Source organism: Onychomys torridus, chromosome 6 (genome assembly GCF_903995425.1).
Source record: "Onychomys torridus chromosome 6, mOncTor1.1, whole genome shotgun sequence".
Taxonomy (NCBI): Eukaryota; Metazoa; Chordata; class Mammalia; order Rodentia; family Cricetidae; genus Onychomys; species Onychomys torridus.
In genome coordinates this window covers 29968139-29993752 of record NC_050448.1, presented here as the reverse complement: position 1 = coordinate 29993752, position 25614 = coordinate 29968139, and the positions used below count along the sequence as shown (strand labels likewise).

General features: G+C 40.5%; 1 long non-coding RNA gene across 1 annotated transcript in view; it reads right to left on the bottom strand.

The window, feature by feature from the left end:
* The window catches only part of LOC118585992, a 71169-nt gene that overhangs the window by 1975 nt on the left and 43580 nt on the right, over nucleotides 1-25614 (bottom strand). The window contains exons 3-4 of the long non-coding RNA XR_004945264.1: nucleotides 3850-3970; nucleotides 2400-2495 (exon numbers count right to left, since the gene is read on the bottom strand). This is a non-coding gene — a long non-coding RNA (uncharacterized LOC118585992). The remainder of the gene's footprint in view (nucleotides 1-2399; nucleotides 2496-3849; nucleotides 3971-25614) is intronic.

Genomic DNA, 25614 nt, shown 5'->3' with positions numbered 1-25614 from the left:
AAATGAAGGGTGTGGATGGTCCAGAGGGGTTTTGCTATATGATGTCATCGAGGGACCTGGGTTTTCCTCCAGTAAAGTCATTACATGAGCTTGTGACTTGTTCTAGGGAGATGTGCACAGACTCCACACAGGGCACCATTGACAAACCTAAGGATTTCCTCTAATGCTATCTTGGTGAACCAATGAGTTTGTTAAAGTTATTTCAAGAAGGAACATGGGTGAAGGGTTTCTTATAAGAGCCTGGAGGACATCAAGACTGATCTTTCACCAAAAGCTCATCCCAGTACTGAGGAGCCTCCTTCTCCTTTAGTAATGCTTTGCTGCTTATCTATCTCAGGGAAGGGTTGGGTGAATCTTAAAACCTTTTGAGCATCCTGAGTCCTGTAAGTTGTATGAGCTTCCTGAATCTTACAACTCTGTCTCTTCTCTCCAGGAAGCAATATTCCTATTCAGAGGGAATGGATCACCAACCAGGACTTCAGAGACATCAAAGGACTAAAGCAGAGGCGAGAGGAGCTCAGGGGAAAGTGGCACCTTACAGCCACAGTGCAGAAGTGGCACACACCAAGTGGGTTCACCGTTGGTGGCTTCTGCTGAGAAGTGTGCTCGGTAAGGCTGGGAGGTTGCTGCAGAGCACAGGTTAACTGGTCTTGTCAAAAGTAACACATTCAGTGAGTACCCAGTTAATCTCTGGCATAAAATTTGACTTGCATCAACTTATTACTCTCATCTATGTTTTGACATTCTTCTCATGATAAAAATAAGGAAGCATTTAGGTCATTCCACCTTGCCAAGACTACCCAAGAAGTGGTTAGAAGTGAGTTTATGGTGGAGGACGAAGAAATCTCTTCTCCCATAGGGAAATCTAAAGTTCATAAAACCCTTCCCCTTGGATCCATTGACCATTTTTTTTTCCCATTGGCCATTTTAAAGACCATCAGCAGCATTTTCCCTTGCAATTATCTCTCTAGCTCCATCTATTCCTGTGATTTCCTGGATAAGCCTGATTCTTTCCTGCCTTAGCCCTTTGTCTGTATCACTATCTACAGTCTCCTGACTTGGCCACCTCCAATACCCTCTTCAGTGTGAGCTGAGACACTCTTCAGAAAGTCGGATTTCAAAACTTGAGTTAGAGAGACTATTACAGTATGCCCCACTCTCCCAGGGTGCTGTGTTTAAGGCTTACCACAGTCTATTTCAACTATTAGCTAGTATATCTGTCTCCCTCACCATAGGCTGAGACCTACAGGGATAGAGATTTGGCTTTGCTTCTTTGTGTCTGTGTGATAGTATCTGAGGTGCCTGGTCATCAAAGGAGACCAGTGAATATCTGTAAAATAAGTGGAGAAAGACAGGGATATGCATCTCAGTGTCCTGACCCTATATTCTTTCCTCCAAAAGCTTCAGTTTTTATATGTTATTGTTTCTTCTCTTTCATGCGTTGAGTACTATGTTAATCCATGGGCAAATTTAAAGGAAAAGAAAACTTTCCTATGCTCTCAAGCACATCACAGATTAGGAGATACAGAGATACTTAATACTGATATAGAGATAAATAAACTATGAAATCCTTGGATAATTGCCACTATTGAAGGAAAGGAAAGGGGGACAGTGATTTAAGACTGTAGAGAAAGGGGAGATTCAGGAGGTGTGACAAGGTTTCACAGAGAAGGTCGTGATAAGATAGGCATTGAATAAGTGTATCAGGAGGATGGAGAGAAGGCTCAGTAGTTAAGAGTCCTTACTTATTTTTCAGAGGACCCAGGCTTAGTTCCCAGCACCTATGTGACTTACAGGTGTCTGTAACTTTAGTTCCAGAGAATCTGATGCCTTCTTCTGGCTTTCATGAGCTTCTGTATGCTTGTGATACACATAAACTTATGCAGGCATATACACATATATGTAAATGAAAAATAAGTTTGAAAAAACATGTTTCAAACAAAGCCAGAGAGAGAGAGAGAGAGGGATTTTCTCAGCATGGAATATCATATAGATATAATAAGACCAGGAATATTCAAATGCTTATGTATTTTAATCTTAAAAATTATATCTGTGGGTCAGGAGAGATGGCTCAGTGGTTAAGAGAATTGTCTGCTCTTCCAGAGAACCTGTATTCAATTACCAGTACTCACATGTCAGCTGACAAATGTCTACAACTCCAGTTCCAGGGGATTCAGCACTCTCACACAGGCATACATGCAGGCAAAACACCAATGCACATAAAATAAAATTAAGTAAAATCATAAAATATTAAAAATATATATTTGTGTGTATACAGATAATTGTGTGTGTGAATACATTTGTGGTGGTTAGGGGACCACAGTGGAGTTGGTTCTGTCTGCCATATGGGTCCCTGATACTAAATGCAGGTCACCAAGCTTGGTGGTAAGTGCCTTTACCTTCTTAGGCCATCCCTCTAGCTCCAAATGCTTCTTATTTGAAGGATATATAAAGGCAAGTGATCCAGTAAACAGGGTAATGACTTGATAGATGTTCTGTAAAAGAAAGAAAGAACACCTAAGGTTACTGAAGAGATGCTAAACATGGGAAAAACACAAATTAAAACAGGAGTTTACTCCTCTGAACATCCAACTGAATGCCTGATATGAAAAAGCCTTAAATATCGAGTACTTGATGGCCATGAGGTGGAGTTTCTGGAGCCCTTGTACACTGCTTCTTCAAACGCAGACTAGTACAACAATTTTGGAAAACAGCTTAGTGTAGTGTATTATGGGATTAAGCATGCCCTTTTCTGAATGCTCAGTTGTTCTGTCTCCAGACATGTAGCCAACAGGATGAAAATATGCACCCACACAAAGATGTCTATGGACGTTCTGCTAACAACTTTACTCATAACAGTCCAAAGTAGAAAATCAGTCAAATGTCCCTCAACATGGAAATGGAGAAACAGGTTCTTGTATAGCTATCTGTGAGAAGTGCTTTTTATCCCCTATCCAGTGTAGTTAGCCCAATAAGGGTCCTACCCCTTCCCCTTTGTGCTGATTAGCCAGTAGTGTCAGTTTGTAAGTTGTGAATCAACCAATAGGATGAGACACAGTCACAAGGATCAGAGATAGAGGCCATTTTGGGCATGCCTGTTTGCTAGCTTGGTTGGGGTTCTGGTACACTGTACCCTTTTTGTGGATGACTTTCACTTTGGTTGTGTGTTTCTTTGGGTGAAATCAAGAATACTCATTCATTACACTATAGAACTGCATATTCCTTAGGAATAAAAAAAGAAACAAATTAGTGATATATCCGATAATGTGGATGACTCACAGAAGCATTTCACTGTGTGAAAGGAGCCAGACACAAGAGTACATACTGGGTACATTTACATGAAATCCCAGAACGGATAAAGCTGATCTGTACCCATGGAAAGTAGGTTCATGGGGAGTGAATGCCTAGAAGTGGGGTGCAAGTGGGCATTTTGGGGTGATGGGAATAGTTCATAGTTAAGTTGTGGTAATAGTTATGGGAGCGCATGTATCTAATAAAATTATCAAACTGTATACTTAAAATGAGAATATTTTATATATATATATATATATATATATATATATATATATATATATATATATATGTTATACCTTAGGAAATGTTTGTTTTACTTTAGAAGTAAAACAAAAATAGAGCAAGATGTGGGATGCCAATTTTTAGAAGAGATAAGTAGGCCACAGGTTGTGTATGGAATGACCAGCTGGGAAAAAGGCTCAGGATCAACTAGCAACGAATGTGTGAGAGGCTTTTCCCAGAGGCTGATGGATCTCAACTTGTTTACAAAGATACAATTAAGACATACTGTCTGTATTAATGCATTGGAAGACAGTCTCCACCCTGTTTACCCACCATCAAACTGCCAGAGTCAGTTACAGTTGCTCTACTTTGAAACCAACTCTTCTCTTTAAATAAAAGATTCCTGGATAGACCGATTCATTCCATAGTTCACCAGTGTGTTGTGTTCGCATATCTTGAAGAAACAAAGCAGAAACAAATAACCATCAACATGATACTGCTAACTGGCATGGTTTAGAAATCTCTGAGAAATAAAAAGGGGGGTGGGCGGTTGAGAGTGAAGGAGATCAGCAAGCAGTCACAGCGTTTCTCTGTTGCTTACCATATGGCGTGTACTTTGCTAAACTCTACCCATGGAACTCCAACATTAATGAAGTAGGAACAAACATCCCCATTTTGCAAATGGGAAAATGGGTAGATATGTTACATAACTTGTTGAAGGTCCTGGGATTAATAAGGATCCAAGTCAGGAATGGGAATCCTGGACAGTCGGTCCACAGAGCTTCAGTTCTCAATCTTTGGACTCCAAGACCAGAGACGATGGTGGGAAGCTAGAGGGAAGAAGATAGTCATTGCTGGGGTGACCTAAACTGACTGAATTTACAAAGCATGGGGAAGTATGACTGACTCCACTTCCTAACCTGATTAACTAGGGAGATAGTAGCACCAGGTAGAATTATGAGGACACAAAAGAAATTACTTGTTTTCAGGGGGAAAGAAGGAACAGGAAGATGAGTTTATCTCCAGACAGACTGAATGTTAAAGCAACTTCTGAGCATTCATGGGGACACAGCCCTGTGGTGTTAGAGTAGGATCAGGTTTCCTTCTTGCTGTCTCTGAATTTGCTTCATTTTAGTCCCTTTGTCCTCATAAATTGCCTATTAGTAGATCTGAGAGTCACAAACTCCCTGGTTCATTAGTAGGAGAAAGTAGCAATTGCCTTCTCTACCTGCTCTGGAGATCCTGGTGGGTTAGAGTGGGCTATCAATCCACTCTCAACTGTCATTGAAGTTAAGTATGTACTTTGAAGGTCTTGTTTTCTATTCTTGAGACAAGAACAGGGCCACTCAGACCCTGTGGGCCACAGGAGTGGGTCTCTCAAGAAAATGAGGCTGTTTTTAGAAGTGGGGTAAATGAATTCTGGGTAGTAGAAACAACAGTTCATCCATGACTCAAGCAAGCTGAATGCCTTGTTTATTCTCAGATAGCATGTGCTGTTGCAGAGGCACACAGCCCTGGGTCTGCTGGATGAAATTCTCCCGGTATAGAAGACATCCTTGCAATGATGCCAATATATCCAGCTAGATATTCTTGACCTGCTTTTCTTTCAAGCTACAGTGAGATACTTATCTTTCTTTCATTCCTCTTTTTCACTCTACCGTGGTGTTGTATTCATTTTGTGCCCTTTCCTCTTTGTGTTGTCCAACCATCTCTATGCAGCTTGAGGGCAAGGCCTCTAGGACACATTGCCCAACAATGCCTGCTACAGTGGGTGTTTGTTATAGGTTTATTGATATAAAGTAATTGCAAACAGTAGTATTTTAGCTCTAGTCTGGGAGATGTGTGAAATCACTTGTTTTCACATGGAGACACATTTGAAAGAAACCCAGTGTTTTTCCAGACCAGGTGCTCACAACAAAATCAGAAGGATTTGCCTGGGATTAGATTTTAAAATTAAACCATCTCAAGGTAAGTTGAGCCCAGAAGGATAGAGGACAGTTTATAGACACACGTGGCCATAGATTATAAAGTAAGATGGTTGCCATTATAAAACTAGTATTTGTCTTATGAAACTTCAAAAACAAAGGAAAAATAATGTTGGTTTTGAAAACCACAAAGGCTGATAGATGGTAATTATTTTCTGCTTGGCTGCAATTATGATTTCATAACATAATATGGTATATTAATGACTGTGTTGTTTTAATTGGAGAAGCAAGTATATTAAGCATATCTATGAGAGATTAACACCAGTAATTTACCTGAATTCTTAACTATATGGGAAAAGCTGTAAACCATTATTTTTCAAAATCAGAGCATTTAACTCTAAAGCCAAAGAATTTGAGGAATGAGCTCTTTAACACTAAGAATGGCAGAATTTTTGTTCACTATTTTTTTTTCTAAAAAATGTTGCACTTGAGTTTGGAAAGATACAAATTCTGAAAATTCTGGTTACTAAGAGAGAGCACACTAACCGTGATGCTCCTTAAACCTGGCTGTTATCTCCTTTGTTGTGAAGTTGTTCATAGTTGTTTTCTGTGTCCTCAATAGGCAGGCACAGATGTGAATTGGGGCATTTATCAGTCTGGCTAGAGGACATGACTTCTCTTAGGCTCTTCAGACCTCTGTGTGCTTCTCTGGGTCTTATGTGTCCTTTCTCATTATATATAGGGGCAACACCAGATTTCCCCTTGAGGGCTGATTTAAGTGACTGGAGAATATGGTTAATGAAAACCTACATATTGTATATACTCCCTCTGTCCCACTGATATAGTGGGCAGAGTTTTCATAAGCCTTGGTGAAAACTAACAATAATTGTTAAGTGCCAATGGTATCCTGAATGCCACCTATTATGTGTATACCCTTCGCCCTGCGCACATGCAAAGATCCTGAGTATTCTGTAGAAAATCCTATAAGGCAAGTATTACTGCTTTTATTTTACAGTGAACTGAACCTTTGGACAAATAATTTTGCTCAAGAGTATACAACCAGTAAATGTTGGGGTTTGAAGAATCCACATTTGCTTATTTGGGAATTACTTTTTATAAATGTGCTATTTCATCATGATCTTTGGCTCTGAATTGAAGTTAGAAGAAACAGGGGGCTGGAGAGGTTGCTCAGTAGTTAAGGACTGCTATTCTTGAGCAGGATTGGAGTTCAGTTCCTAACACCCACATCATGTGACACCTCACCCTTTCCTGTAACTCTAGCTCTAACACTCTCTTTGGGCTTCTCTTCAAACACCTGTGTACACACATACACACATACATACACACACATAAATACCATCTCTCTCTCTCTCTCTCTCTCTCTCTCTCTCTCTCTCTCTCTCTCTCTCACACACACACACACACACACACACACACACACACACACAAACACTGACAAACACATAAATAACATCAATAAAAAGAAGGAACTAGATATATTCACAAATTATTCAAGATGTACTTATAAATGCATATCCTCATGTAAGTAGCATTTTATTTAAGGTGGGAAAAGTTAATTCACATGGTCTACTTGGCAAGCCCTGTTCTTTTCTTTCTTGGAATTAATGTTGCCTTTGAAGCTGAATAAATAAGCGAACGTAATCAATACATTTGTCCTTTTAGTCTTTGGGGTTGAAAACCTGGTTTTAACAAAATCCTGTCAATGCATAGTTAATAGCCCCAGTGTATATACACGGATCCCTGGATGCATAAGGTTATGGTTTTACGTATTTGTCATGAATGGCTGCAGCATTCATATATTATCCAACCATGCTTTTCTAATGGGGATAAATGTGCCGCACGGTGGACTCTCAAGATGGCAAGATACACAACTCATGCTCAGTGAAGCAGGGGAAAATGTATTATCCCACTGCCAGGCTGTGACATGCATACATTCCATTCCAGCTTCATGAGGGTATTAAATCCAGAGAGAGATCAAATGAAAATGCAGAGACAGGTGCCATTGTGGTTCACTCTCATGAGCCCAGACGTTTTTTTGGTTGTGGAGGTTCTATAACCTTTTGAGGGATTCAGAATGCCTTTCTTAGGATGATTCAAGATGATGACTAGAACTCAATCCAGCTTCTGGTAAGGGGTTTACATCCTAGAGAGGGGAGGGAGCTGACATCCTTAAGAGAAATTTCCAGAAATTGTGTTAATTTACTTTTCCTTACAACTCATTTGATATATGTTTTTTTTCTGTGGCCACATCTAGCTGCAAAGGAATTTGGGGAATGGAGTCTTAACTCTAAAAGGTAAGAGTCAATGGTACTTGTTACTATAAGGAAGGAAGAAACAATATTGGAGTGGTAACCTGTGTCTCTGTTACAGCTCCTCTAAATAACTATTTAAGAATGTGCAATTTTCTAATGGCAGAGAATGACCCTCTACATTTAATAGGGCTAATTTCTAAGGATAGAAAATAAGAATAAGGACTATTATACATTTTATTATCCTTCTATTCACATATATTTGTCTACTACTACATCACTTCCACTCTATTTAGTTTTGTTCTCCAAAGTTTCAGTATAGTCTTCAAAAGTCTTCTTACTGTAAAGGTTATATTCTTTTCAACACTGGTGAAGCAATGGGAGAATGAGTCATCTGTCTTTGTTCACAGATCTCCAAGAAGGCTGTCTGCAGTGCTCAACAGCACTCAGAGCTCCCTGGACATCTCACAGCTCTGCTCTTGGAGACCTAACCTGGTCCTGTTTCTCCAGCATCTAATACCCTTCCTCCCCCCCCACCCCATGTAGATGATCTTGTCTCAAATTTCACTAAAGATAAACTGAAAAGAACAGTTCATGGCAAATCCATCCACACTGGATCCAAACACTTGGGCTTGTCTTTGTTTCCGTGGATGGAGAGTCCTGTTTCTTTGGTAACCCAGCTCCACTCTCCTGCGATAGATGCCACCACTTCTTGCCTCCTCAAAGGCTTTACCCGTGCAGTTCTGTGTCCTTTCTCAAGAATCATTTCTTTCCTCCATGGAATTACTGCTGTAAGAATTCAAAAGGATGTTAAAAGCTCCCATGGAACAGAATTTGCCTTCTATTTTTGGTTACCTTCTGTCCCTCTTGAGAGAGGGGTGTGTCATCTGCATTCCTGGCCCACTGTACTTAAGTCTTTCTGCTACGGAAATCTTTGTCAATCTTTCTAGTGGCTAACATCTTGCCACATCTAGGGATCATTAACATTGATCTTGCAGGAGATGTTAGGAACAAATAGCTGGCCACTCCTCTCACCTTCTAGAAGCCGATTTTTCACTTGGCATATGTAACTCTGTCATGTTTCTTTTTCTTCTCAAACACTGGTTGGCTTCCCCATTCTTCTCTGATAGGCACTCTTTATTCTGACTTAAAAATTTTGGGAGTACTATAAGATAAAGTCTCACGGTTTCTTTCTTTCTTTCTTTTTCACTCTTTCCCCAGGTGATTTCGCTAGGCACTCTGGGCTTTATCTCTCGTATATTTCTAGGTAGTTCTAGACAATTCTAGCTCTCTTCTTTCATTGGCTTCCAATGTACAAGTTGAACACCTTCCTCAGCATCTCTATGGGAAGTGTAAAGAACACCTTTAAATTTGGCACAGTGAACACAGAGTTCTTGGTTCCCCTTCCCCAGTCTTTTCTTCCTATCATGTCAGCAAAGGGTACCACTGTTCATAGAGGGATTCCTCCCCAAAGCTAGACGTGACCACCAGGGCCTCTCGATAATATATCAGAACCTATCATTTCCTGTTTGTAAACATGGACAGAACTGATCAGCTTCACCATGATTGTTGTGACTTGACTGGCTCAAGCCCTCCCTCTGACTTCTAGCCCATCATTCCACTTCTGATCTTGCCTCTCCCATGTCAAGAGCTCTGTAGTCTGAGATATGAATGAAATTACTTCAGATACCCTTCTGCTTACCCTCCAATGGCTGAACTAGAAAGACAATGCAGCTTCTTTCTATGGCCCCTGGGCCCCACATGTTCTCGCCTCTTCTTGACTTGGCAGTCTCAGTGTCTATTTCTCTTGTCATTGGCTCTGTCACGTAGGTTACTCATCTTCTTCATAACGTCAGGCTTGAGCTCCCTGTCTGCATTTTGTTCACGCTGCTTGGGAAGCTCTGCCTCTTCATATCTGTAAGGCTTGCTGTCCTCACTCATGTGAAGCTGTGTTCTGTGAACCTTCTCTCAGACAGACCTACTATGGCTCTGTTCTGGGCTTTTCCCTCCATCTCCCATCCAGGCTTATTATTCCCCATAACATTTATTAGCATATAAGACTGTGTTACAGGCTCCTGACTGTTTGGGTTTCATTACTGTCTTCCTTGCAGAGTAAGTTCCATGAAGCTGGGGATGTTATCTTGCTTGCCTTTTGTACTCTCTGCCTAGAAATGGCCAAGCACATGGGACACTAATATGTAAAGTTATGATTCTGAAGTCTTAAGTTACTTAAAGAACAAATTAATTTTATTTCTCTTTTTACTGTATCTGGGCTGAGTGATTTCAGTCTTTAACCATTCTTTCTTTCTTTTTCTTTTTGGAAGAGCACATCAGTATGCAGCAGGGTCAAGAACAGAAGACAAGTAAAGGTTGGCCTGACACATACTCTGTAAGGTTTGCATTCCAAAATGGCCAGAAACAGCTCCATTAGCTGCTGGAGCACAGGACACACTTCAGAAGCCGAAAAACAGGGAGAGCATCTTCTCAACCCAGCAATCCACAAGTTGCAAACAAACCATGGTTGCAAAACAAGGTACAAAATTTTCTTTCAAGTTTGTCTCTGCTCTCCACAGGAGCTCTTTCCACATGTGTTGACATAGATTTTGTTTGAACAACCATTTTCAGGATGTTTAGAGCCTCACCAAAACTATCTGAATGTCAGGGTATGTGACATATGTCTCTAATCCAGTACTGGGGAGGCAGAGGCTGTCATATCCTCTCCAACTCTCTCCATGTTTCCTTTATCCCCTCAAGTTTATGACCTTTGACCTCTTCTTTATCATTCTTGTTACACATACACACACACACACACACACACACACACACACACACCCTACTGAGTCCATTTGGTGCTTATCTAATGTACATGTTTAGGGCTGAGTACTTGAGACTGGATTATATATCAGAGCTCATCCCTGGAGGAGACTGAGTTTCTTGCTCCTGGCAGCCATTGATTGTCTGTAGCTTTTTGTCTAGTGAGGCCTTGTGAAAATCTCCCTATTTATGTAACATGCCCTTCCTTCCTTCCTTCCTTCCTTCCTTCCTTCCTTCCTTCCTTCCTTCCTTCCTCCCTCCCTCTCTCTTTCCTTCCCTTCCTCCCTCTCTCCCTTCCTCCCTCTCTCTTTTCACCTTTTTTTCTCATGGCAATTACTCTTGGACAGAGCAGACAAATTTCTATAAGATTAATTGAGCATTCTCCAAAGGAACATAACATCTGAGCATTAATCTACTGTTTTAGTCCCCAGACTAGAGCCCTTCTTTTCCTAAGTCTTTGGTCATGATCACTGTTGAAACAAATATCTCTTTGAATCATGGACCAACACCCACTTTCATATTGGAATTTTATCTCAGCGCTAAAGGCTACAAGGGGCTGAAGACTAGAAGTTGGTGCATTTTATTTTAAGTTTCTCTATGTGGCCAATACCAGGGTGATTTCTCACTGGACTATATCCTATTGTCATTTATTTTTATAATAATAGTAAGTAAGATCTGTGAACATTCTGGAGTTTTGGGGGATAAAAGAAAATATTATTCTTAACTTGCACTGTACTTGCCCCTTAGGTATTGTCCATTTTTTCTTAAGAAAGCACCAAATAGATTAGCTGCCCCATATAGCTTTGAAGAAATGAAAAATACTATTGGAAAAGGTGCTGGTGACCACAACAATACACTAGCAATTGCCACTTAGCTTATCCCTTTGTAATCCTCTGTTCCACCTCACTGAGGCTGATAATGTAAAAACCAAACCCAGAACCCACAGCACAGAGTACAGAGACAGCTGAGCTTGCGGTTTCCAGTGCCTGCCTCAGTCCCTGTCTCCTGGGATAGAATCTTCTCATGATCAGAGGAAGCCACTGGGCATGAGAGGGGATCCTTGGCCCTTCCTTACTTTTTGAGGCAGGCATTGCAGATAAGACACTAGCTCTGGAATGTGTGCAGGCGTTTGCTGTTTGAAGATGCCACCACCTGTCACAAGTAGCAAGTGGCCTGCATGTTTGTTTCTTGAGCTGTGGTCTCTGATGTGCAGAATCAACACCATCAGACTGGAAACTCTTCAGATATACATAATTCAAACTGGCCTGGTGGATGCATGCCTGTCATCCTCTTCCATGGGAGCCTGAGGAAGAGGAGGGAATTCTAGCTAGTTTAGGCTATACAATGAGGCCCTATCTCAAAACAAACAAACAAAACAAACAGCACCTTCCCACCATCCCTCAAAGGAAAAGCACGCCTTCCTAGACCCAAGGAATCTGCTTCATTGTAACAAGGTCCCCAGTGATGAATCTGGACATCCACAATACATTTTATACTTTAAATAGTCTAATAATAGTATTTAAAATGTTTTTATCACAAAGATGAGACATATTTGAATGTGACAGATATGTTCATTATCCTGATTTGATCATTTCATAATGTGCATGTTTTTTTCCTATGGAAACATTACATTGATTCTACACCTCAAATACACAATTATTATTTCAGTTAAAAATAAGGGAAAACTCTCTCAAAGCTCCTGCCAAAGGCAGATGTCCTGCAATAGTAAATGCGGCACTCTGTGTAGCCAGAAAGACCATTCTGTTATCACTCAGGTTATTTAGCATTAGTTGTTCAGGGCAGGCTGACTGGAAGGGTTGTCGGAGGTGTTGCATTTCTGATTTGCCCCCTCACCCTGTGTCCCTGGGTAGAGAAATGCGGTCCCCCTTCTCTACCTTCTGTCCTCATTTGACAATGTAAACCTTCCAATTTCATGTTTAGCTGTCCTTTCATACATAATAGTTTATCTTTGGGGAAAAAAAGAAATCAATATTTGTCCACAAGTCATTTCTTTGGGGGGCTGGTTCAGAAGAATGAAAAGGATTGAAGAATATTGTTAGTGTCTACCAGAGCTCTTTCAAAGCGGCAAACCGCTTAGGTCCACAGAGAGGCTAGGATGACTAACGTGCACAAACGTGGCTAGGAAGGACACTGAAGAATCTTCCCTAAGGCATGCTGCTTTATTTCTTCAGTGAGACAGCCAGCACAGAGACCACTAGGGCAGGCCTTCAAAGAGGGCAGTTATCTGCCCAAAGTGGCTCAGCGGGATTCACAACAAAGGACTTCTCAAGATCAATGGTCTTTGCTGACATTGGAACGGGTTGGGGGAATGAAAATATGATTAAAATTAAACCAAGAGACAATGGCACTAGTGGAGGGGGATCCCTTAGGGCCCTGTGGGAGGGGAAGAAAGACTCAACTCAGCAGTTTTCTGGAGATGCAGTGAGGAAGCGGTTGCAGCTGCTGATCAGAGTGGTGTTTCTCTTTTTCATTCTTGAAATATCAGTAAACACATGAATTGTACACTCCAAGATGCAGCATAATGTATTGCTAAGAAAATTTGAAGTAGTTATATCAATCAATCATTGTTTTATACTCCAATAAGCTCAACTCTTTTTTTTTTTCAGGTCCCCTGTTCAGTTAATACTATTTGCACATGTAGATTCAGGCACTGACTCTCTTTGCAAACAGAGTGATATGGGGCATCGTCCTTTAAGGTTGGTTTCACAATGCTTAGTTTCACATGTCAGTATGACAATATTCTCTACTAACGGCCAAGGAAGAACTTAAAGTATTAACTATTTGAAGGGTATTTGGACAATGAAAACCCAAACAGAAACCTGTCAAGATGAGGCATCTCAGAATAGGAGTGCAGGTGAAGGCAGACTGCCCATAAGAAATTCAGGGCTCCAGCATATGGTCACACATATTGTGTACTGCACAGCTCCAGGGGGTGGCATTTACATGACCTCCCTGAATGTCACTCCAAAGTTATGAAAGTAGCAGATATGAGTGCTGTTAATACTCCCAGTATAAGACTCAAAATATTCTGGTCTTATTCATTTGTGCTAATATTTTAAATACTCTAATTAGTATAGAGCCATGCAAAGTTTGTAAAGTGGCCCTAGAAATGGCCTTTATATATCCTATTTGTTGTGTGACAGAGCAAAAAGCCACCTTTTCTTTTTTAAATGGAAGGATGTGCCAGAACACTATTTAGAACTCTTTTGTTGGGATCACAGCTGCTAACTGGTATTCAGAGGCAGGCATGTACAAGTTCAAATGGCATTGCATGGTAAGATACTTCATCGGTATTGTTCACTGTGGTATGCTCCTCAGGAAGAACACTTTGCAGTCCATCCCTGCGTTAGAATCCATCTTCTTTCACTAGTTATTTCTTTAATCTTCTTCTCTGTCCTGATTCAATCCTTGGATAGGGTCCCAGCATCCATGCTTCACACAGTTGCTATGAAGATTGTGTGGTGATTCATATAGGCCATGAAGAACCAGAATCCACCTAGAGCTCAAGTAAATGAGAGGGACCATGTATTTCAGTCTAATGCTGTGAAGTCTAAGTTAACATCTCCTTAATTTTACTGGTAAATGCTGCAGTGTGTAATGTAAAAATGGAAAGAGGAAGAGGCAGGAAGGGTGGTCTCCAGTGAATACTTGCATTTACATGTGGGTGATGCAAAGAGGGAAGAGAGACCTGTCTGTTGATGCATACCTCTTTCTTTTGGTCCTGAGACAGAATAGAAAGACAGGGAATATTTATGGGGATGTAGGAAGACAAAGGAATACTTACCTAGGAGTCTAGTTAAGACTCTCAAGAGCTGAGAAGTAAACATTTCAGCACAATCACCAACTACTTAAGACTTTTCTCCCTCTCCATCTAAAGTCCCCCAGCTAGGAACCTCACCAGAAACCTCAGCCACAGCAGAAGACATGTACTAAATCCCTTGTGCAACCCCAGTGGCTCCTTACCAGTTTATAATCCATCCAAGATATCTCTGGGGCACTTTATAATCTCATCAGAAAAGAGAGAGACAAGGAAATGTGTAACTTGAGACACTATAATGGTATACATGGAGGGTGTTGAGATACTTAATTGCTGTTCTTCCTTCAGAAGCCCAGATTTTGTGTATGTTTTGGCCTTTTCTTTTCTCTTAGCCCTGTGCTCTAAAAATCTCTGTCAGCAGTACTGCTGGCTAGTCTTATGTCAACTTGACACAAGCTAATGTATGAAAGGAGGGGACCTTGGTTGAGAAGATGTCTGCATAAGATCTGGCTCTGAGGCATTTTCTTAATTAGTGATTGGTGGGGGAGGACCCAGTCCATTGTGGATGATGCTATCCCTGGGCTGATGGTCCTGGGTTCTATTGAGGAAGCCAGAGGAAGCAATCCAGTAAGCAGCACCCCTCCATGGCCTCTGCATCAGCTCCTGTCTCCAGGTTTCTGCCCTGTTTGAGTTCCTGCACCTGATTTCCTTTGATGATGAACAGCAATATGGAAATGTAAGCCAAATAAACCCTTTCCTCCCCAACTTGCTTTTTGGTCATGATGTTTCATTGCATTGACTGAAAGCCTAATCAGCAGTAACCTTTGCTACACTGGGCTCTCTCTTAAGAAGCTCATGTCCATGCTGTTATGTTTCTTTATTATCTTTTGTGAGCAGCTTCCTTTCTATTTTTAGTAAAACCCCAACTCAGCTGATTAGTTCTGAAATTCTTCTCTGTACTGAAGCCATGAATCTCAGTTGTCTAGGATAAGATCCCTAAATGATTAAATGAACCACTCAAGATGCTGAGAGTGGTAGAATAGAGCTGTGACTTTGTCCCCTCACTGATGACGGCCTGAGACACAAAAGAATAGAATTAATTTCTTTGAAAAATATTTAGGTGTTTGTTGGGCAAGCTTTTAAAACCTCTGCCTTCTTACTTCATTCCTCAATGGCTGAGTGAGTGGGAGGCATGGTACCACCAATGCCTTTCATCATGTCTGTTCTCTGATCCTCAACACATGGAGGAATTGTACTTTCTTTTGCACACACACCTTGACAATGCCATGCAACTTGCCTTGGCTAATGAAGCAGGTGGGGATAGGTCTGACTTTTTCAGGGGCCTTGAATGCTTGGTTTATTAACTCTTGTTTCAATGATTCAGTGACTATTCTGAGCATGTGTGCATATGGGGCTGCTGGCAGATTTGTGATGGTCACACGTTCTGAGGCAGATGCAAATCTTATGTTTGCAAGCCACTGAGATCTGGGAAACTGTTTAGTTTTGCAGTGTGACTTGTTCCTGATTTCTCCAAGCAAGCTCTAATAGCTTCACATAGTGCTGAATCAGAGATTCTGAGTGCCATACTTACGTTCTTGAGATGGTCATTGTATAGTATGACTGGTAGATATGAACGGTCTGAGTGTTCCTTGTGTGTGTGCAGGTGCACTTGTGTACATGGGTGTGAGTGCACATTTGTGTGCATACATGTAGATGATAGAATACAACCTCAGTTATCCTTCTTTTGATGATGTATACTTTGTTTTCTTTAAACATTGTTTCCCACTAATCTAGAACTCAACAAATGATTTAGAATGGCTGGCCTATCTCTTCCTTCCAAGCAGTTGCATTATATGCATACACCGTCCCACCTGGCTGTCCTCAGATTCTGTTTACTCTCGAAAATATAAATGCTAGTCAATAACTAACTGTTTTATGTATTATAACCAGTTAGTAATTAATAACAAATGCTACTTATCAAAGTATCAGTTATATTTTTGAATGTTAAATATGATCTTTAACAAATTAATTGTTCCTGGTCAAGTGTGACATTATTGAAGTGGACTGGAGTAAAATGTGTTTTAATATCCTCAACCGTATCCATTCTTCAAGAACTCTGGGTAAAATTTGATCTGTCTGAGGGAAATAGATTGTAAAAATTGCTGGCTAATTTTCTCAAGAAAGAGAAGAAAATTAGGATCTACACAAAGTAATTCTTTCCTGTAACATGGCACCCAGCTAGTAACAGATATGAAATGATTATTGATCTTCACACATTGTTTATGGCATTGAAAGAAGGTGACATACATGGAGTGTGAGGATGTTGGCTGTGTTTTGAACTCCCCAGTCAGCTAAGACAGAACTGTCTCAGTGAGCTGGGAAATCCAGGAAGATGACATCGCAACTATGGAAGACCACACTGTGAAATATTAAGGGTCCAAGAAAACAAGGTATTGCTTCGTGGATAGGAAATTTATATTTCAAATACTTTCAGTTATCTCATAGCTGAGCAAATGACATGAATAGGCAAAACTATAAATTCATAACCAGTATAGCTACTAAAATAAATTTGATTAAGGAAATATACAAAATAATGAGGAACTAGTGCACTTTCAAAACCAAACAAAGACTATGAAAAATGAAACCAGAAGTTGACTTATCAAAAATTAAATTCTGTGTTTCATAGGATATCTTAAATTCCTATATTCACAGATAATGCCTACTTTACTGTGTTTTAGAGTAATTTGTTCATAAATTTTAATGTTAACTTAATATTATTCTTGCTCATGCTCCCTGGTGGTAGGCAAGAGACACACTGAGGATTAGATTAATTTTACTCTCACCAGGATATGGCGTTTTGTCACTTGCTAGGAATGACACAAACTTGTTTATTCAGTAGCTTTGGTAGCCCACATGGGGTACTTTCTGTGCCTCTCCTTAGGAGTGTTTTCTTCACATAAGATCTATTTCATGAATCTATCCTCTTGTTTTAGAGGTGAGGAAAGTGAACTTCTCATGTGTGAAGAGAGGCTGGAAGGGTACCATCATCTACTGTGGCAAAGTGGCTTCTGTGAGCCACCTCCAAAGTGTCCAACCTACTTCAGTTTACTGGTGTCCATCTATATTATTTCCCTGAGTCAATCATGGGTGTGGAAGAGAAAAGAGTATAACCAATCTTCTGGTCTTCATTTTCCCTGTTGGCTCTGACAGATGAGTATGTCTAATCATTCTCATCTTTTGGGTGAAACTATCTAAAGTAGACGTTGTCAGTGTCTCCTGTGGACCTCTCTCAGAAGCTCAAGCCCCTGTCAGCCAGAGAGAGCACTATTAGGTCCCAAGATGTTTTTCCAACAGAAGGCTGTAGTGTCCAGTATGGCAGCCCAGCATGCACATTGCTATAAAGATCTGCTTAACTTCAGCCCCTAACCTCATCCATTCTTATTTAATTACATTTAAACTTTAATTGTTTTTCCATTATTAAATTTGGATTTCTGTTTTGTCATCTGAAAAGAGAGCCACCCACTGCCCCATGGATCTGCATGAAAGGTAACAATTTGTTTGAAGCTGTATTGTCTTGGAAAGTTGTTCTTCAATGAATTGATAATTGTATTTCATTTTATTTCATTATTTACAAAAATCATTTGAAGACTGAAACCCGAGAGTACTTAACAAGAACAAGTTAATAAAGATTAAAAAATCTCTTAATCTACCAAAAATAGAAAACCTCTATTCATGGTTCAAGTAACTCCTTAGTTTGAAAATGGCATGATGATTGAAATGTGAGATGTTCTCCATAGATTCATGTTTAGAAGGCTGTTCCTTTGGTAGTGCAGTGTCTCTATTTTGGAAAGTTGTAGAATCTTCTGGAGGTAGGAGCTAGCTAGCAGAAACACATCATTATTAGCTAGTCTTTGAAAGTTTCTTGAAAGACCTTGGTTCCTGTCCCCAGAGCCTGTTTCCTCATGTTCTGTGATGTGAAAAACCTCCACCACACACTCCCATAACAGGCTTTCCACAGTCCTTACCTCAGTGGAGGAAAATCCCCTGATACTATGAGCCAAAATAGTTCTCTTTTCCCTTAAGCTGCTTCTGCCAGGTATTTTCTCACAGTTATTCAGGAGTAACTAAGGCAGATGGATTTTGTGACTGGACTTAGAAGAATAAAAAAGCCTATTTCATGAATAGAGCCACACTGCTTGGAAAACAGTCATGTTTCTGAGCCTGTGATAATGGTCATGACGCACACCAGTTTTCATTTCCTTCCCTTACTGTAGCTGGTATAAAAAGTATCTACTTTTGGTCATTTGTAGATGCTAGATATAGTTTCATAAGTATGTTTACTCACATATTTCTTTTAAGAATTATTGTATTTATTTATTGTGTGGGCACATATGTGCCAGGATGTATGTGTGGAAGTCAGAGGACAATTGCAGGATTCAGATCTCTCCTTCTACATCAGCCATGTGACTTCTAGGAACTGAATGTATGTCATCAGACTTACCCACTGAGCCGTCTTGCCAGCCCTACTTAAGTACTTCTACCTCACAAGATAGCAAGTCCTGTGAGAATGAAAATATCTGATTCATATGCTACATAGAGCAGCCACTAGCTCTGAAGAGGTACTTGGTGACCTCATGAAACTCATGAAGAATTGATGCTGTGCATCGCCACTCAGTTATCTGAGACTCTACATGAACTTATCCCTCACCTTCCCTTCTGGTGGTACTAAGAATCAAACCCAGGATCTTTTGCATGCTAGGCAAGTGCTGTACTACTGATACATATACCCAAACCAGCTTATTTTTACAATTCAGTGTCCTTCAATTTAGTAGTAATTTTGCTTAATGTCTCCTCTGTTAGGGAGACTGAGAACTTAGAGAGCTGAAAAATGTATGAGTTGTTCTTTGGCTATGGTATAATTTATAATGTTGCCAGCCACCTTTAATAGACAACAAAATTTACCTTGCTATTTGAGTGTGCATGCGAGAGACAAAGAATATCTTTAAAAAATACCATTTTCCCCTGATTTTTGCTTCTAAATCATCCTCAGAGAATTCTTAAATCTGATGAATCCAGCTAAATTTTTTCTCAGTGGGTTCAGAGAGCATCAGTTGGCTTTTGAGGTTTCCCTAAAATCCCACGTCCCACAGTCAGTTTTCTTCCTGTGCAAGGGCTTGTGGGCACAGTGTAATGTCTGTGACCTGCACAAGTGTGGGGCTTTGGTAGCACCAAGTGACAGAGCAGCACAGAGGAAGCCAAGCTCTGCCACCTGCTCTCAAGTCTCTCCAGCTCTGGTTTCTCTGCAGCCATTCATTTTGACAGCAAGCAGAAAAATAACAAAAAGCATATGGAACAGACCTCAGCATCTCCATGCAGGTGGGGAACGGTTACCTATACCACAGGAGAAAAGAACAATGCAGCTCACACAATAAAATCTCATTGGCTTTCTGTTAATTTGTCTTGGAACTGTAGAGCAGCTAAAGAAAAAATAAAAATGACAATAATGTCCCCAGCTTTGGACCAGGGAGTTTGGATGCTCTGGAGATTAGGTTTCGGCCCAACAGATGATTTTCAGAATTGCACAGCCCTGAATTGGCTACCTGGAATTGTTGGAATCAGACGAGGAAATATTATGTCAGAGAATCATAGATTGTGAAGTTGAGCCCCGACTCTTTCCTCTCTCCCTCATTTTAAATCCCTTTATGGAACAAAATTACATTTCATGTAAAACTCCAGGATTCTTAACTATACCCTCCCTAGACAATCTGTCTCCTTCTTTCCCCCATGTTGCCTTTTATCTCTGTTTCTCTTTTTTTTTCTTTCCCTTTCCATTCAGGAGAACACATATCTGGCAGCTATTTTGCTGGGTGAGCATTGCTTTGTCTATTTTGTTTTAACATTCAAATGCTCAACTTGAATTCCTGTTTCTTTAGACCTCATGTAAGAATAGTATGCGTTGGAGTTGAAGATGTAATTTCCTTTCTCCCTGCTCTGCTCCTTGTCACCAGCAGCCTGGCTCATGGCTTTGCATTTCCCAGGCATTCACGTGTTTATAGATTCTAACGATTTTGATCTCTCACTTCTTTTTTTCTTTTTTCTTTTTTCTTTTCTTTTTTTTATAAAGCAGAAAATGATAGTCGAACATGGCACAGTTCCCAGGGAAGCTGCGTGACAACTGGCAGGCACACTGAAGTTGGGCTGTGGCAAACAGCCATGGGTATGTGATCTTCAAAGACTTGCCCCATTCACCCAACCGCCACACTAAATGGCATGAGGACTCTGCACCTTCAATTGCTGGGAGAGAAGAAAACTGAAAGAAGATGTTTGAAATCTCCCCTCATTAGGCTCCTTTAGAAATTCTGCCTACTAGCTCATAATAAAGACAAAAAATTGTAATGCCAAATGAATTGAACAGATGGGGCAAGATGTGATGGGATGATTCCTACAGCAAGGTGATTCCCTATGAAGAAACAAAACCAAAAATGAATAGAGATTACTGTTTGACTTTCTTTGTTCATTAAGCCATCAAGGAGAGACATTTACGTAGTTTCAAATCAAGGTAAACTGATTAAAATCACAAGAATTCTTCAAGCATGAGGCTTGGATGTCTTTAGGCTACAAGTGTGTGTTGGCTGTATTGTCTCTGAGACTGTTAGGTAGGAAAAGACTGATAACAATAGTAGATGTGAAAAAGATCAGCTGGGCTCGGAAGAATTTGAAGATTGCATTCAGGGTTGGAATTGCAGGTGGAAATGCAAATGGATGCAAGAAACACACCACTGGAACCCTGCTGCTGGAACAGGGACAGTCTGGGGGTAGGCTCTGACACACTTTAGTGCAATGATGGCAGGAATTCCATGCCAGCTTCAGTTCTGGGCATTTTGAACAGCTGGCATGTGACGCTTTCTTCCAGTTTACACATGGAACACCTAAGGCATAGAGAGGTCACACAGGAACTGAGTGGCTGGGCCAGGGTTTGGACCATGTTCCTAACTTCTACGATGCTCTTCTGGAAGGTAAATGGCTTCTAGGAGACATAGCAAAGTGTCCAAAGACTGATCTTCTCAGAGACGCTGGTTGAATCTCTGAGTGAACGCATCATTTGTTGACAGCTCTAGTTTGGAACCATGTGGTCATCATAATTGTGTTCTGAGCCACTTCTCCAGAGTGGGATTTCATTTGCCTCTTTCTTCCTCTACAGCAGTGGTTCTCAACCTTTCTAATGCTGAGCCCCTTTAATACAGTCCCTTACATTGTGGTGACCCCCAAACACACAATTATTTTCATTGCTGCTTCTTAACTGTCATTTTGCTATTATTGTGAATCTTAATGTAAATATCTGTGCTTTATGAAACCTCTATGAAAGGGTCACTTGCCTCCAAAGGGGTCACAACCCACAGGTTGAGAAACACTCATCTAAAGGCTGGAAGATATGTATGGCAGTGGTTCTGGGTCTCATAGCAACCTAGACATAAAAATAATAGATTTTTTTGTGTTGTTCCAGAAGAAGAAGGAAGAACTGTAGTCCTGGACAAACCTCTTTCCTCTTGCCCATTGGTAACATGTTTTCTGACAGAGAGCATAGCATTGCATTTGGACTATCAGAAGCAAGAGGCTGATGGATGGTTCCTGAACTACACGACACTGATGGGGAGGGCAGAATACTTAAATATGTCTCTAGGTCTCTGAGGGAGAGGAAAGAGAAGCTGAATGGCTACCCTTAATGACTACTTCAGAAAAGCCAGAGATTGGTTCTGGAGTTAACTGATCATCCTATATGCTGGGGGTTGGATTCTTGGAATTGACAGGTATGGGTGGAATTTGGAATTTGACTCATATCTTGGTTACATAATTTGACCCATGGTTCTAATACAGAGATGTAAGCAAGAATGGTTGAGTGTATACCATGAGCCTTCCAGCCTTGTCTTCCTTTTCTTTCTTCTGTGCACAAGAAAACTAGTTTGAAACAGCTTTGTTCCAGCTAGCAGAGCCAGGCAGCGTTTTTGCAAAGCAGTATGTTGAACATACTACATGCCAAGCCAGCAGTTGTAAAGAACTTTGGGAACAATACCCACCACTCTCTTTCACAGTATTTTTCAAAATTTGCTTTTAAATTCTGGCATTTTAGGGCTGGGGAGTTGAATTTTATTTACTGATGCTTAGGACAGCTACTGAACACAACTGTCAAGTTGGTAAGATCTTCTTGGATCTGCTCCTTTATTATGATAACAACTGCAACGTCCACACAGCTGTGGTTACCCCTGACTTCTGTGGCAGAAGTAGAGCATTGATCATGGCCTTTCCTTCCCCCTGAGCACTGGGATGGGGAGAATTATTCCTCATCCAGCTATCAGGGCAGCCACTGGAGAGCTGGCACTGGAAGGGAAATGCTTTCCTATTCTGGCTTGAGGATCTTTGTCTCCGCCCCTAGCACAGGAGAGCAAGAGGAGGAGGGTATTTGGGACTAGGCAAGCTTCTATTTGAATCCAGGCTCTGCCTCTTTCTCACCTGCTCTCCTATCTTACTTGCCTGAGCCTTTTCTCCTTTGAAAAGTGAGACTAATAGGCACAATTTTGTAGGCTATGCTGTGATACTAAAAGAGATGGAGTGTGTACTGTTGCCAGATTGCCCAGCTCTCAAAAAGCTAGTGCCCCTTTCCACCAAAACTTCCACCAAGGGGAAATGACAATGAATGCCTTTTTCTAAAAATGCACCATATTCATGTCTTAATAGGAAAGTATCTTTGATGAAGGGAGTTAATTGTGGTAGTATTCTTATGTTGGAGATGAATACCTTGAGAGAGGCTCAATTTGCTTTAACTACTCAGACCACCCCTTGTTCTGTAGAAAGACATGGCTCGATTTCAGTTTCCAAAATGTCAAACTTGGCAGAGACTAGTGTTTTAGGGAGTTACAAAAGGCATAGAATCCATAATCCTTGCCCTTGAGGAAGTCAAGCCCAAGGTACACAATGACAAATAAACATTCTGTAGAATACAAATACTGTAGCCTGGAAATAGACCCACATATGCTAAATTACAGCTCCATAAATGTATTCGCTTTTAAATTATCTGCATAGGCAGACAGATCAATGGAACAGAATAGAATCTTAAGTAGGTCCAGATACTTCAGGGAATCTAGTGGATGATAAAAGTGGCATTTTAAATCAGTAAAGAAAGATGGATTGTTTAGAAGATGGCACCGAGTCAACGTTTTCAGCCATTTAGAGAAAAAATTGGATCTCTATCTCTCTCCTCACACTAAAGTGCATTTTGGATGTACCAAAGCTTTAAAAATGAAATGAAAAACTGTAAAATTTTCATAAGGTATCATAGGAAGTTTTTTTTTTAAAGGAATCTTGAATTGAATAAGATTATTTTTTTCAAGCAAGAAACTACCTGAGTAGGTATTAACAACAAAAGAATCATGTAAATTTGCTCTAACCTTAAACTTCCTCCAGGGAAAAATACAGCAATTAAAGGCAAAGACAAAAAGATGATCCATGAATGGATCTGTCTCCAAGTGTATTCCAAAGAGAATGAACCAAGTTTTACACATGTATACTGTGTGTGTACTGTATGGTCAGACATATGTTAAAGATTGTTCTAGACTGACAATGAAATTACAAATGATCTAGCAAAATGGGCAAAAGATATGAAAAAGTAGTTCAGAGGGGGAAAAAGTCTATTTTATGCATACAAGAATCCTTGCTCTCATTCATAATTCAAGAAATGCAAATCCCAATTGCAGACTAGTTTCTCACTGACCAGACTGATGATAGGAAATGTAGAAATTGACAGAGTGGGTGAGACTGTGAAGACACAGGCACACACACACATGCTGGTTTGCTAAAAGCTGGTACCATTGGCTAATACTATGCAAATTGAAACATGCAGATCTTACAAGTCCTAATTTTGATGATTTGCCCTCTGATTTTATTTACACGTCTACACAAAGTGGTATGAATAAAATAGCTCATTACTGCATTATTTCAAATAGTTGAAGAAAAATAATCCATGTGATAAACAATGGATCCATGTGTTGATCAACAGTAGACCAACTATATGAGTTACAATGCAATCATGTAAGTTGTTATATAGCCATAGAAAATCATTTAGTGTACTCACATGTGCTGTTATGGATTTTTCAAGGCATATTACTAAGTTGAAATAAGAATGTTCATGGGCATACTGGTGCACAGTCAACTTCTGGGTGTAAGGAATACTTTTGACTGTGGTTAACTTGAAGGAGTAGAGCTGGGAGGGGTAGGTAGGGGTCTCCATTTATCTTGGATACATTTTGCCCTATTTGAAATTCTGATCAAAATCATTTGCTCCCAGGGCTGGGAGCAAATTTAGCTCAGTTCTAGAGTGCTTACCCAACATGTGGGAGGCAAGATCTATTCCTAGTACTGTGCTAAAAACACAGTAAAAATCATGTGTTGTGTTTCAACCAGTAAGTGAATTATGGCCAACTAAATTGATTGCATAGGCATAGCTCTTACAGTTTTGTTTTTGTTTGTTTGTTTTCTGGCTGGGCTGCACTCAGTGTCTCCCTCACCAAATCAAAGCCAGGAATAAATGTTTCTTAGAGAAATGAAGCGTTTTTGAAAAATAGGATGCAGATTGAATCATAAGGGCCACTCCATGAGTTAAAAACTTTGGGGTAGGTAGAGCTCTTTTCTAGTCCCCTTCCCTGTAGAAAGGAGTGATCATCAGGCAGGGGTCTCATCAGGCAGGGGTGTGGCAGGACCAGCATGCACTGGGAGTCGCAGCCTCTGAAACCAGTTGCCTGATCTCTGACTTGTTTCTGAGAATGAGTTCATCACAACTGTGTGCCACCTGAGGGGCGCTGGGTCTGCAGAGCAGCGGCCCCTGCCGTTACCAAGACCAGATAGCGCCACAGAAGAGAATGTACCACTGTGTTCCTCAGGCACCAAGCCCAACCCTGGCCCCTGCCCCATTCCCAGTGACCTTGGGCAGGTTGCAGCTGACAAGAGACAGAACTTGTATGTTCAAAAGCAGAAGGCCAGTAGCCCAGGAACAAGATCACAGGTAAAAGCAGAAGTTGCCACATGGAACCACTGATAACTTGAAGCACAGGGCATTCAATTTTAAGGATATTGTGACAACAAATCATAGAATGTATTAGTTGAAATAAAACCATATCACAAAGTTTCCTCACTTTGCACTATGTATAAATTTTTCATTGAATCAGCCTGTATACTGAGTGGCTTCATCGCTGGGTACAGGTAGGCATTACTATGTCTAATAATAATGCGCTTTTTGTAAAATGTGCAAAGTTTTTCTCAT